This window comes from Ascidiella aspersa, chromosome 2, assembly GCF_963924565.1.
Source record: "Ascidiella aspersa chromosome 2, kaAscAspe10.2, whole genome shotgun sequence".
Lineage (NCBI taxonomy): Eukaryota > Metazoa > Chordata > Ascidiacea > Phlebobranchia > Ascidiidae > Ascidiella > Ascidiella aspersa.
In genome coordinates, this window is record NC_139448.1 from 36,468,703 (window position 1) to 36,483,790 (window position 15,088).

Sequence of the window (15,088 nt, forward strand, 5' to 3'; positions counted from 1 at the left end):
GTTTACATTCAAACCTTTTAATTGAGAAACTGAAACGTCGGGATCTTTAAAATGGCTCAAGGGACCCTCATAGTCGGGTCCGTTGAACCACGAAGGGAACCTTGAGACACGCTATTTAAAGGTTAATTCTTCTTCAAAAACCAAGTCAAACAGCACATTGCTTTAAAATGGTATATTTAATAGACGAAAAACAACATTTCAAATAACAATACAAGTTTTCATTTGGAAGCAGCATTGGTACTCAGAAAGTTGCACAGAATATCATTGAGGACTTAACAAATCGCTTTTATTGTCCTTACCTAAAAATATACTTTAAAATCACCATCTTTATCATAACAAATCACCTGCATAATAATGCTTATTATCTTTATACTTATACACAACAACATAACTATTAATTTCTACAGTTGAAGAAACTGTTATTATCCTTTGCTTTACGTTTTTGCTGCAATCTTTTTTGAATCAGACTTGAGGTTCTAACAGGCATAGTAGTGGATAAAAAAGCCTTTAAACACATCCTTTTCATCTAAAGAGGGGGCATTTTTAGGCTTGAAACAGCAAACTAAATATCAGGCTCTTGAAATCCAACAAATCCAAGCAATTATACATTTAGAAACATCTTATGGTGCAAATAGTTGTTATTTGCAAGAGATTCCATCAATGTTTGTAAATGCCTGTAAAATGGATTAAAAAGTTATTTGACAAAACTCAACAGCTCAAAAAGAAAGTAATGGGTAAAAACTCAATGATTAGACCAATAAACAAACTAAACAGCTAAATTTATTCCACAATAGCCATTTTAAACATAAATTCCATTTCAATAATAAACTTTATAAGTCCTTTCAATAAAAAAAAATTAAAAGTCCTTATTGTTGTATTTACATTTTCTTACCTGTATTGTGACATTTTAAAAGCAACTTGGTGTTATCCCTTGAGGCTTGTGTCTTTAACATATATTGACAGGGTTCTTTGGTCAACAGAGTGAGCTTCTGCTTACAATCTTATTGATTATAATTTATTATTAGCATCTTTGACAGCAAGCTTCATAAAACCTGCTACAAAGGTGCCACATAGTATTTCTGCAATATTTTTTTACCAGACATCTTGTATTATGTTATTTCAACTGTAAATATTAATAATATGTGTTACATTGGCCGCAGTTACCAAAAGACCAGTGGCTCAAAGGTCCCTGTTTTTATTGTCTCATCGGTCCCTCACCAGTCCCTCACCACTAATGTTGACTGGTTTAACAAAAAAAAACGTTTAAAAACTTTCAAGTTTGTAAAATACTGGCTAATCTGACAGAGTACTGTCCCTAATTTGTATGCTAAGTAAGGATAATTGTAATAATAACTCTTCGAAACACATAAAACAAAAATAGTAAACCCCAAAAATGTAGTTTCAACCTGACAAAATGTATTTTTCTACCTAAATTTTACGACATACGATCAATCCTGCTGATTTCGTTGTTAGGAAGCCATTATAACATGCTTGAAAGAGCTAACTAGGTTGGAGGCGCTAAAGTGTTAAAATATTAAATTTATTGGGGTGGCTCATCGGTCCGGCCTGATCATAGGTCCCGGTTTTCCCCTACTTAAATCAGCCCTTTGTGCTTTAATTTACTTACCAATTCCACAAATACTGAGTGCGAAATGAGTCCATATTCGTGATTGCTACCATGTTGCGCGAAATAAATTATTGTGCATTAAGCTGTTCCTGTACTTAAATAACATTTTGTTGTACAAACGAACAGTAAAAAAGCTTTACATAGATAGACCGATAGGAACACACAAAACTTGTTTAAGATGGGTAAAGCCTAAATGATCTTATATCAAGCAACACTGTTGACGCACTATTGGGCTTAAGCAAGATTGGAAATAACAGTTTATAAAAATAGAGAAAAGTTATCAAAAAGAAAAAATCATCAACCTAACCAGGTATAGAGATACCTCACTATCAAAATACTAGCTTATACATCAAATAGTGTACATCGGGACCTCGAATATATATAGAAGATCCGTACATGTCAAACTTATTGAATTAGGCTTAAAAATGGTGAGTTGTAGGAGGGATTTTGCATAGATCCTTTTTTTTGCAAAAAATAACAAGACGCCAACTAGTCTACGCAAAATACACTGTTTAGTTCGAAGAAAAACTCTGAAACTGCAATGGCAAATCTATGCTTTCTTTACAATTGTCTAAACGTTTGTATCTCAATAAATATCTTCTAAAAAGCTATATTTAAACTGGTCAAATCAAATTCTTATTCAGATTAGTAACATAGATGTTATATTTTTGTTTAAATTTTAAAGTTTAGCAGTGTTTCTTAACCTATTTAACCGCATGGACCTAATTTATTTAAAAACATGATGACGCCACGTTTGTAAGCAAGTGACTGTCAAACTATACTAGCAAAGTGAGGCATTAAGCAATGAAACGTTTCGACAAACCCGAATGTGAATCACACGGAAGAGGACAAAACGAGGCAAAGATCTGAAACTAATCGTAAAACGCTTTTTTTCTTCCATATTTTACCTTCAGCAGAACTCTAACTTAAAAGTTTATTTCTGCTTTATGGAATATTTCGTTAAAACTAGAAATATTTTAGTTGAATAATTATTATCAGAAAAATATATGTAGTCCATAAACTTTGTTTTGCTACATTTTGCTGGAAATGTGAAAATAGCCGGAACATGGTATTGTACTTAATTCTAAAAGTAAGTTCACCCAAACACGCAAACAAATATCGTACAATTTGTTCCGCATTAAGTTCCGCCCTTTTTTCTGTTTGATATGCTCCATTTATTTCTGTAAAGGATCTTACCGTGTAGATGACTGGAAGGTCCATTTGACCAATCGCTGTTCCAACCGTATGGCGCATCAATTTGTTTCTTGTTATACTTTGCATATTTTATTTTCAGGGCGAGCGGAACTTAAGGAGTAATAGTTCAACATATTTGTAATGTACCCACCACAAAACATGCTATAATTTCATTCATTGTTGACAACACAAAAAAGGACCAAGTCTAATTGTCATTATACATTAAACAAACTTAAGGCCTATGGTGTTATTATTTAAATTTTAAACATTCCTGTACCCTGTATAGATTGAGAAGCTATGTTGCAACACCTATCCAATTGCCACACCACTGTACTGAAACTACAATACAGCACAAGGGCAAATCCAATTTGCAATTTCCTTTATGCAAATCTTGGTCGGAAAATAGCAACAGCACCAAGCCGAACATCGAATACGAAGTTCTTCTGTAGGGCAGTGAGGTTGCGTATTTTATTTAACTGGAGGCCAAACGCCAGTAAGAGTTCTTAGAAAAATATTTTTGCACTTTTGTCGATCACAAACAGATTGCATAACTCAAAAGAGTAGCAGTTTATATGGCATGTAAAGCACCGTCAAAATATCTTCATCAAAGCCAAATAAATAACTTAAGGCAGGGATGTGATTTTAGTTTTTTTAAACCGTAAAATTATTAGTCCTTTCAGCATAGAAAAAATAGGTGTTTTGAGATGTTATTCAAAGTCATTTTTGCTTTGGCATTTCTTGCGCTGTGCATTGGCACAGACGCAAATTACACAAAAGTGTCGTCAAAGTGCCTTGGTGGGAGTTTGGAGTGCAGCGGTGGGAACAAAAGCAGTATCTCTAAATGTCAAAGTGGAGCAGTGTGGTGCAATGACGGGCTTCAGTGCGTTCGAGAAGTGACCATATGCAATAAAGCAGCAGGTTGCTTGGACGGTAGCGACGAATGGTATTGTAGTGCTTGCCAGCAACAAGTGGCTGACGGTAGAATCCAGTGCGTCGGACGAAAGGAGCCTTGCGATGATCGGCGTGTGCAGGTTAAAAAAAAGTGGGTTAAGGTGACGCATTGTACGAATGAAAAAGACAAAGACGATGTCCAGGCCACCCACAAAAACACGACTTGCCGCCAACTTATGGGGCCGTGTGAAGGGCGGAGAGACAGGGTTTGTGGGAATGGACAGTGGGTTTGTGAGGAGGGAACCCACACAAGTTTGTCACGATGCAGTAACGGTAACTTCATTTCTTCCCACAAATATTGTGACAGTGGCATACGTAAGCAGTGCAACGATGACGAAATTTGTACCGGACTGGGGTTTAAATGTTCAGGAATAGGAAGTAGAAAGGGAGTCTGCGCTTTACCGCAAATAAACATCTACGACGATGAACCTCAATGCGCAGATAAGTCGGATCTTTGCTTCGTTAATGGCGAATTCGTTTGCTTCTTGTGCTTGGACAAACGACTGGTTATTTCTTGGCAGCAAGTTTGCAACGGGGTTCCAGACTGTTACGACCTTTCCGATGAATGTCTTTGTGAAAATCAAACAGTTTGTCAAGCAGTCGTGGGCCACGAAAGAGGTGAATGCCCTCCCACGCAAATGCATTGCTACAACGAAACTGATTGTGTGGATATGGACAGTGTGCTCTGCAATCCAGGATACACTTGCCTGGAAGAAATCAATACTAGATATTGCGGACAAGGTCAAAATACAAATCACACGTCATGCCGGCCCCACCACAGCAAGGCTATATCACCCATAAACGCCTCAAAATGCGATGGCAGACCTGAATGCTGGGACATGTCAGATGAATGTCAGAGTTGTGAGCCAAAACCAAAGTTCTGCGATAATGCTTGCATCATCAAAAGAGCCAAAGTAACAAGGGTGTGCAAGGGTATAAAAGACGAAATATGTAACGAACGCGGTTTATGTCCCAAGCGTCACGATTGCGCCAACGGAGAACTAACCAGCATCGATGTCAACAACCTCTGTGATGGAATAATAGACTGCGACGACGGATCCGACGAGGATACGACGCGATGCAGCGAAACGAGGTTTTACTGTCGCAATGGAAAACCCCTGTCGGTCGACATTAAATTGGTTGAAGATGGATTTCCTCAATGTTCGGACGGAAGTGACGAATGCCCGCCCAAAAGTAAGCGAAGTCCCACTTTCTCAGATCAAAAAGAAATGATAGGTAACCCCGTTTACAGAGCCTTCTTCTGGTTAATGGGTTTCCTAGCTGCTTTTGGTAATTTTGGTGTTTTTGTCATAACCCTAAAATACGTTTTAACTCAAAATAACGACGATAAATTTGCAAAAAGCAACTACGTATTTTTACTAAGTTTATCATGTGCTGACTTTTTAATCGGGATTTATCTACTTGCAATAAGTATAAAAGGTTTACAGTTTTCAGGCGATTATTGCTCGTTTGATGCACTTTGGCGTAGTAGTAGTTCTTGTTCCATTCTTGGGGTGATGTGTGTTGTAGCTACCATGGCCTCTTCGGGTACTATGGCTGTCATGACTGCTTTTAGATTAGTTGTGGTTTGTAAACCATACATAGCCAGAATATTGAAGTTAAAATGGATTTACTTTTCATGTGCATGTATATGGTTGCTTTCATTTATGTTTGCAGTTCTGCCTTCATTTGATTACAGTTCAGGATATTTTGTTTCTCATGTTTGGTTTCCAAACAGATTTTTTAAAACTAACCAAGTTAAGAAGCAAGGCATAGAGCTGTTGGCCAATAATATAAAGCCTTATAACATGACGTCACTTTCTTGGCATGACGTCACCCTACTTATTGCTAAAACCTTCCCGAATCAACCAATTAAAGGAATATTCGGTTATTATGGTGAAACTAGTGTTTGTATGCCCAGACTGTTCGCCTCTACAAATACGGCTTCTTGGCAATATTCTGTGTTTCTTATAACACTTAATTTTTTGCTCTTTATTTTCATGCTGGTGGCTTACATAATTATTTACATGAAAAGTAACAAAATGGCTCATGCAAGAAACAGAGGTTCTGACACCAATTGCAAAAACGTATTTCCCGCTTGCTTATCACTGACTTCTGTTGTTGGATTCCAATGTGTGTGCTTGCTTACTTGGCTCTTTCTGGTGTTGAGTTATCTACTGATGCGTACATTGTTAGTGCTGGTATTTTGCTTCCCATTAACAGTGCAATGAACCCTTGCTTTACTCCACATTAATAGAAAGATGTTGTGTTCGTTTTAAAAAATGTAAAACTTTTGTCTCTCACAGAAATGATGATGGTGTAGATATTGCTATGAACCAAATTTAACATCCAAATAAGTTCATGCGTTAATGTATATTTTTCTTTTTTAACCCCAAATACGAAAAGTTCACTTCTCTTTGCTTTAAATGTATTATAGCAAATCAAAAAGTGCCAGTTTTGTAGAAATCTATCTTTATTTCAATAAACTGCTATTTAAACTGGTGTGGTATTTTCTCTTAACACTTTCTCAGCCATTAAAAACGAGAAAAACATCAAAATAAATTGCAGAAAGTTTTCGTATAGGCAAACGCTTTAAATGCCCGTTCAAGGGCCGTCTTCAATACTCGTGTAAGGAACAATTAAACATGATTTTCATCACACTCCAAAATGCCAGGAAATTAAACTCTGTTGAAAAATCATAGGTCTTGGGACACTGGAATCAAAGTTAAACTTTAAATTAAAGTAAAAAACAATGAGTTTAATGTAAAAGTGGCCGATTTAAAGTTTTAAACACAAAATGAAATGAGAGCCATTTACTTATGGCTATTGTTTATAGTCCAGTGGAATTTGCGTCAATATAAACCTCTTAATGGCTGTCTGTGCTATGTGTTATTGCTGAATTTGCCAAATAGGACGTAAGAAAATTAGGTTCTCGTATATTCGAATAAGGACAGCAATACAAAAAGTAGATGTACGAAGAAATTAAAAAAAAAGAAAATTATACAGAGCTTTGCAGTTGTTTACGAAATATTGTGCAAGTCTAGGTCACTTAATTGAGCTGATTGTGACGTCGTTTGGTTTGTGTGATATCATGTGATTTAGATTAATTTAATTTCATTTAGATAAATTTTTAAAAGAGTTACCGGTAAATTTAAAAATATATTTTGGAAAACTAAATTTGTAGGGGGGAATTAGACAGGACAAAAAGGTTGGGAACCACTGGTTTAATTATTTAACTGTCTGTTTAATAAATAAACTCACAATGCCGCTTCAGTAATTAAATTAGTGTTTTTATTGTTTTTAATTCTAAGCATTTGACGAAACCAACATATCTTTTATTGGGTAAGTTCTCTCAACCGTATTTTACCATTTTTTTGCAAGCCCAGAAATAGTCTTTATTAAAAATAACACTGGCAGGCAGTGGCGTAGCCAGCCGAAAAATTTGGGGGAGGGGCCAAAAATGGACGTGAACTAGTAAGAATTAACTTAGCAAATAAATGTATACTTTATTGTTTAACCATTGCCATTGTATTAACTATCGTATCAATCACAAATAAAATGCTAGCAAACCGTTTCGAGCAGCAACTAACTGAGTTTTAACGCAAATATATTAAAAAAACATTTAAAGAGCTGTAGAACTCAGAACGGCTGAGCTGCAGGCTAAGTCTCACAAAAAGGGTTGTAATTGTAAGTAAATTAAACTTACCATACTGCGAGTAAATCAAAGTAAATTAAACTTACGTATTATTTTTGCGACGTAGGTCTACCCAATTTACATTCACTTTTACAGTATGCTTATTTGTCTAAGTTACGCTAAACGGAAATTCCAACAATTAGTGACTTAGCAAGGTACAGCACAGCTTACTTATCAACCTTATTTAGTAAATGAACGGCAAACATAGCAATTGAGGAAACAAAGTCAATTCTAAACCATTGTTATGTCGGGCTGTTGATGCGTAGGCTCACTAGGCAAGTAAACAACAACGTTGGTATAACGTGAACGTGAAAATAGAACAGAACAAAAACAAAATGACAGAGAAAAAATGAGTAGTAGTATACCTATATTAGCAACTATAGCAAACGTAATAATAACCACATCGTTTATGACGTAACAGTGCAAAAATTGAAGGTGTGGCATGCCTGTGACCGACTGTTGTGACACTGTCACTGCTCAGTGATCATAAATGCTACAAAACAAATTATTATGAGTACAATACTTGTAGGCAAGGCGCCTGTGGTAACTGGCTACGCCTATGCTGTCAGAAACAAAAACGAATCTATTTTGGAAAAAACATATCTTTATGGAACCATGGAAGAAAACGTATTTGTTTTATTTTTTAACGGAAGATGAACAGTGATGTGTTGCCCCACAGATGTTAGGCTGATTTTTATTTTTGAAGCAAAGGGTATTTAAGAAAGTAATTTTCTTTAAAATATACAATAAAATGGCAAAAAATAAACGGTAAAGGAAGACCAATGTAGCAATTAGCCACCCCCATTCCACAAACCCTTCTACTTCTACTGCTTAAGGTTTCCGAGAGATATTTGAGAATCTGTAAGAATCTGATTTGTGCTCAACTCTTACTTTTTGGGTAATATAAAATAATAAATCCAAGTAGGCCTATAGCTTCCTACGTTGTGCAGGGTTGATGTTTGTTGTGACATTCTAGTGATTTACCTTCGGAAAAATCCTGTGCGGCAATCTATTTATTTTTCTGAGGGGTGCCGCTAGCCATAAAAGGCTCAGAACACTGGGTTAAAAACAGTATAGACTTTCTTGTCTCAGTCAAAATTAGTCACTATAGGTTCTAGTTTATAAAAGAGAAATATATTTCGCCAATCACGGCATCATCAGTCTCTTAATTCGAATGGTTTCATTCTGGGTTAGGGTGATTCTTTATGTTAAGGGGGACTATTATAATCTCCCTGAAACTCCTTATATTGGATTTCTATCAGAGATTGCTAAAATCGACCCAACATTATTTGAATTATCAGACCGGCTTATTAGCACCTAAGGGCCGCACCTCTTAGCGCAGCTAACTTATTTTTATTTGTTCATATTTTAATTAGTCTGCGATACACAAGAGAGAGAAGGAAGAAATACACTTAATATTATTACGTACCGTAGCTGAGAAAGGTAAAAAGGGCACAATGGCGGATTCACGATCGCGGGAATATGCAAATTGATGTAGAATGCCTTGCTACACCATTAACCATTGTGTTCAACTTTTGTTCTCTCTGTACGATGTGGCGGTAACAGACCGCAAATTTTACCTCTTTTTACGTTAGTTTGATATCTTCTTAACATAACACTCGTAACACTTTTGAACAAAACAAAAAAAGCCTAAAAAAGCCAAATTTCATTTGGATTTTTTTTTGAAAAAATAAAATCCAAACAGGTTCAAATAAAGCCTAAATTTTCAAATTTGGCTTTAAAAAATCTTAACTGGCAACCCTGCGCGGTTGTCTGCAAGCCTTGCTGAAAAAGTAATACTCTTACTGCGCGTTTGAGTTTGTGTGTGTGAGCACGCCTCTGACCTCTACAATTACGTTGCGGGCAAGCGGGAAACTAATCAACACAATCCGAATTCTTCGCTGTTTAAAAACGTTGCCTGCTGTTGACAAACTTTTAGAATGTAAAACTGCAAAGTGGCTGTTGCTGGCAAAAACTGTGGAAACATAGAAAATGTGTAGTTTTGGAGGAAAATATACGTGGAAACCTAAACATAACGCGATATAAATCTTGGTTCATAAGAAATATTTAAAAAAAATTGGTAGAAGTGTTGGAAAACATTCTGAGACTGCAATTTTAGGCTAAAGATGGGCTTTAAATTTTCATATTTCCTAATCATTTATTTATAGAAAATTCAACCATAAATATATTGATTAAAAAATCATGCTAGTGTTGTTTTTTAATTATATTAAGTAGTTTATTCTACAAAAATAACGAAAGTGGTCGCTAGTCGCTAACGAAAGTTTTAATTTCTCCATTTTGTATCCAGGTCCTTGCTGTTGCTGTTGTCAATTATTGGCGGCAAATATCATTATCGTTTTTTATGCAACGCTTTGCTTTGCCTTATTGCCATCTCGCCTTTCCTTTAATAACGCCAAAACTGCGCTGGTCGCTTCTTTCGTTTCTGCCAGGTAATCGCGTGACGTCACTCCCCACGATTGTGACGAGTCACTGTTGCTGAGCAACGTTTTATGTTTTGCTGTGTCAAATGTTATTATTGTGCTGTAGTACATTTTTACTGATTTATTTTTACTTAGTGATTATTAAACCGCATCCAGCCATAAGCTGAAATAATAATAACATCAACGTCGGAACAAAACACGGTTAGAAATAAGACAAACATACTACTAACGCAGTATTAAGTCCTAAAGCCTTTGAAATAAAACTTAAATGGTTAAAATACAACCTTTTACCTGACCCCAAACTACACCCCTAAGCACATGACTAACCCCCTAACAAATTTACCCCCAACCCAATTTCTAACCCCTAACATTAACATCCAATAACCCCAAACAAGGACAAATAGTACACAACTGCGCCGGCCAAACGTTCAAACGTCGACACCAAAACGGCCTTTGCCCATAACCCCCGATCGTCCCATACCCTCTCCATGCAGTTTTATTGGTTATTATAGTAATTAAGCCTTATTGCGATAAATTGAGGACTTCGTCTGGTGGGGTTAGGTATATTAAAAACATTTAGATATTATTATGTCGTGGATATTAGTATGTATTAGCCTTTTTTTATTAATGTAATGAAAATAAGCAAGCGATGTTTTTAACAGGAAGTTTAGATACAAATTAGTGATCAAATTTAGAAACAAAAAGATATGTAAATGCAATGTGTCCTTTTTGATTTAAGGTCGAGTCTTCTCAAACCCACTTCAATCCTACACACAATAGTTAGTCTGAACTCTAGCGGTTAAACCTCTTTCTACCTCTACCCCCATGTCCTAGTTCAAGAAGCACTGATCGAGTCGCATGATTGATTACGAATGTATTTACATGAGGCGCCTAAAGCCAGCGACCGACTGAGCTGAAAAGCCAAGACTCGCCCTTTAGTGCTCCACAGCGCCCCCGCGTGCTCGAGGTCACTTGCCAAATTCATTTTTATAAATGGACAGTGAGTAGTTTGACATGGAATTCCCCTAACCAGGAATGATGTTGCAGGTTAATCGGAACTGAGGATTACAAACAGTTGGAAGATATTAGGACAATTTATCCTTGGCAATAAACAAAGTAAGATAAATTGCAGCGCATCTCTACGATCAGGTTTGTAAATATTCCGAAATTCTATCAGAGGAAACCCATGACGTTAATAATTAAATATAATTGTAATTAAAAATGGGAAAACGTGAAATGTGATCGTTACAGAGAAGCCGGTGGATTTGGGCCGATTACTGCTGATAGCAATGGAAATGGATTGTTATGACAAAGAACAAGCGCTATATTTGCAGAAAACCGTAGTTACGTCATTGTAAATTGCCGTGGAGGCAATTTTGTGTGAGCTTATGACTTACAATTACCAAACAGTCACGTAAATTTATCGATGTGTTTGGTGCTTTCGTGTTTGGTTTAGTCAGATTTTAAATAACGATGGATTGCTGGCAGCGTTGGTAGTTAACACATGGAAATATGCTTTGGGTTAAAAAAAATAAAATACCTCTTCTGCTTGATTGAGTTTCGAACTCGCCCCGAAAAAACTTGTGTTAAGTTGATGTTTCGCCAAATCCAAATGTAGCCTATCAACGTTTCAAAGCACAAATAAGGGACAGTAGGCTAATTTGTCATCTACGCCATAATACTGAAGCAGAACTACACTTTTTTCATCTTAAAAAATGCCTTCATAACGTGACGTCATCCTATAGACAACATAGTTAAAAAGTTTTTATTCTTTTATTATTTTATTGTATATAAAAACTCTTTGGTATAGTAAACCTTATGTGCTTTTTCGTAAGAATGCGTAGTTCAAGTTGTGTCTGATGTATTTCGTTTGCAACTTGCAAGGCTCGAGTCCATCTTTGCCCGGGATCGCTTGTATCGCATTTTATTAAAAGTTTTAATTTTTGAGAGTTGTTTGGGCTGTAAAAAATATGAAACTACAGCGTATTACACTTCAATTTATAAAATTACCATTCGTGACATTTTTATATTTATTTAACAAGCGCTTCATAAAAGTATAGAGTGATAAATTTTTAATGTAGCTTTGCGTGACATATTAAACATCCACAACTGTGTGAAAAGAGCATGTAGCGGTCAGTAAAAGGTTTATTTCCGTTATGTTTGCGACTGCGATCTTTCAAAATATTCAATAAAACCTACTGCGACCGTTCTTGGATAAATAATCGTGTCCTTTGGAAGGCTGTCGTAAAAAGGTTAGTATGGGTCCGGTGGGACAACACCATAACTTATTGTGCGAACGTAAATTGTCGTAATAAACTAATGGAAGGTTCTTTACAGTTGGGCTTTTTTATTTTTGTTTGAAGTGTTAACGGTATGTTTGGTTCTTGGATACAACTTTAGACCAGTGAACAGTAAGTTTTTACTGCTACCTACCGGCTTGTAAGCGTTATCTAATAGGTTTAATTTAAGTGTACACGTTTATCAAGCTTTCTTGAATATACCGTACACTTACAGGACAAAACATATCTTAAGAAAAGACAAAACTTATTATGGAATAAAAATCCCAATAAAAATAAAAGCGGTTGCTCAATTTTAAGTCATTACTGTTCTTTAATTGGGGGACTTAAACTAGGGAAATTACCCTTAGGGGAAACCCAAAGGTGACAATTTCAATTTGTTTTGTTTTTATTAAACGAATTATCAAATGTAAATAAAGCTTGTAGGAATCGAACTATTTTAATTAAATAGCTCAACAAATAACCGAACGTTTATTGTCTACGTATCAGTTGTAAAGAGGAATGCATTAAAAAATACTTATTTAATAGTAATGCTTGATAAAAATGTTTGAAAAACTTTTACTTATTTCCTTGGCTAACTAAAAAAACTCTTATATGGTTTAATTTTAGAAACAATTTACAACAAAAATTTTTATGCCCCCGCTTTGCAACCATTTTTCTGTCAATTTGCAATTACAAATGTTATGCTAGTTTGGTGACCTATTAGTGTAAAACAAGAGAAATGTGTTTTTTTAACTATTCAATATAAAACAGGGAAAACAAGTAAAGAAATTCAATATCTGTTTAACTTATAGCCTTTTTTATGTCAAAAACAATTGCGGATTTTATTTCCCAAACTCCTGCTGGCTGTAATTGTGAGCTGTGTAGCACCATGAGCCATTTTAATATAGTTCTTCCAATATTCATAAAATTTTAGTTAAATTTTGTAGCCACATTTATAGACTACACTGGAACTCTTTGTTTCTCTGTTCTGGTTATAAATTTAACAAAATCCTGAAATGTTGTTGATTATTTTTGTTTTTACAGGTGCTTGCATTACAACAACAAACCTTGTGAGACAAACAAGTGGAAATGGCCACACTTGGGCTACAAACTATGTGGGGCGTCTTTATAGTGGCTCCTTTCAAGATACAGCCACCAATAAAGTTGTGGGTTGGGTGATTTACTTCAATTCTGGTTATTTAATCATCGCAATTCGTGCCGATGAATGTGGGGCACCCTCAAGTGACAACCAGTCAAAGTTTAGTGCGAGTTGTTGGATAAGTGGAAATTGGGTTTCACTTTCCATCAGTGCAACTTCTCCACTGACAACTGAAATCGTTAAACTTGAAGATATTGCGTCTGGAACATCGTGCGTCGATCTAACTACGTTGTCTCTGTGCAAGGTAGAGGTTTTGTTTTATGTTGCATGTTTCTGCGTTGACAATTATTGTGACAAAGTTTAGTTGTGAATAAAACAATTAAAATATATAGTAACTGATTTTAAAATAAAAAGATTAATTTACGCAACAAAAATATCAAAGGCCTTGGATTATTTATTTGCACCATTTTGATAATTTCTGTTTTTAAGAATATTCCAAACTTTGATAAACTTGTTAATAAATGTCAAAATGGGTCAAGTAAATCAACATCATCCTCATCAAGACAATTTGATGTACACTTATGTTTCATTCAGTTAATTAGATCAATTTAAACTTCACTTATGCAAGGTGAAGCATTCCTTATTATCCGCTGTTTGTGTAGATTGTGGGAGTCCAGGTCTTACTGGTGTGGAACCACCGCCAGCAAATAGTGTTTTCAGAGACTCACACTCTTTTAGCTGCAAACCACAGCAGTGAAGCTGTGAATGCAACTTGCAAAGCTGATGCAACCTGGAGTTTAACAAACGTCACTTTATGCTCGGTGAAAGGTTTGATTTACAAAAATAGATTTTTTTTTTGTTCTGGTTTACTTTTGTTCAGATAAAGCCGTGTAAGAAATATTTTGACCAAAATTTCAGATATTGGCAAACTAAAAACAAGTGGGTCTTTAATTTTAAGAACTCATTTATCATTTAATTTTGATCATTTAAACATATTGACCAGCCTGTCACATTTCAAAAACTTTTCGGTCTAATATTCACATAAAAAAGGGTAAGGGATCAACCTGGAGTTCATCAAACGTTACTTTCTGCTCAGTGAAAGATTTGATTTCTAAAAACAATAATTTACAGATCAAAGGCTAAATCCTACCCGCCAGTTTGTATATTATTAAGTTGTGGTGTGCCAAATCATCATTATAATGCAATTTTAATTTGTAAAAATGATAGATTGTAGGTCAATGTGTTTCCGCAAATAATATTGTAGTATTGCAAATTCTTAAACCCCACTTTGTGTCTCTTTTTATGCTGTGTTTGTGATGTTGTTGTTTGTCACCATTATATATTGTTGATTCTTCCTGACACTTTTATATTTTAGAGGATTAATGGGATATATATGTAATAAAGTGAATATTTTTTAGTTAAAAGATTCTGGATCTATCCAAGCCCCACCCAAGTTGTTGGTGGACTAGTGCACTTTGACATTGATTTTTCAAAGACCAACTTCCAAATCTACTTTGCAATCGATGGAGATGATGTAAGTTTTAACAACTTTAATAAATGATTCTCATTTAAAATGTTACAATTTTGGTTAAATGTATTCCACTCATTGAAGAAAGGTTGGTTTCTGATTTAAACAACTATTTTTTTAATTTTGTCCTAATTTGTTTCAAAATATTCTTATACCCTTGTCATTAAGTTGTTAGAGCTACAAAAATATATTTTGTTATGACTATTTTGGTATTGAAACATGTGCTCGCATTCTGATTCAGTAAATGTTAGACCCTTATATTTTCAGATCAAATC

General features: G+C 35.3%; 1 protein-coding gene across 1 annotated transcript in view; it reads left to right on the forward strand.

Annotated features, from left to right (window-relative positions):
* The window catches only part of LOC146165548 (contactin-1-like), a 60,827-nt gene that overhangs the window by 10,292 nt on the left and 35,447 nt on the right, over positions 1–15,088 (forward strand). The window lies entirely within an intron of this gene.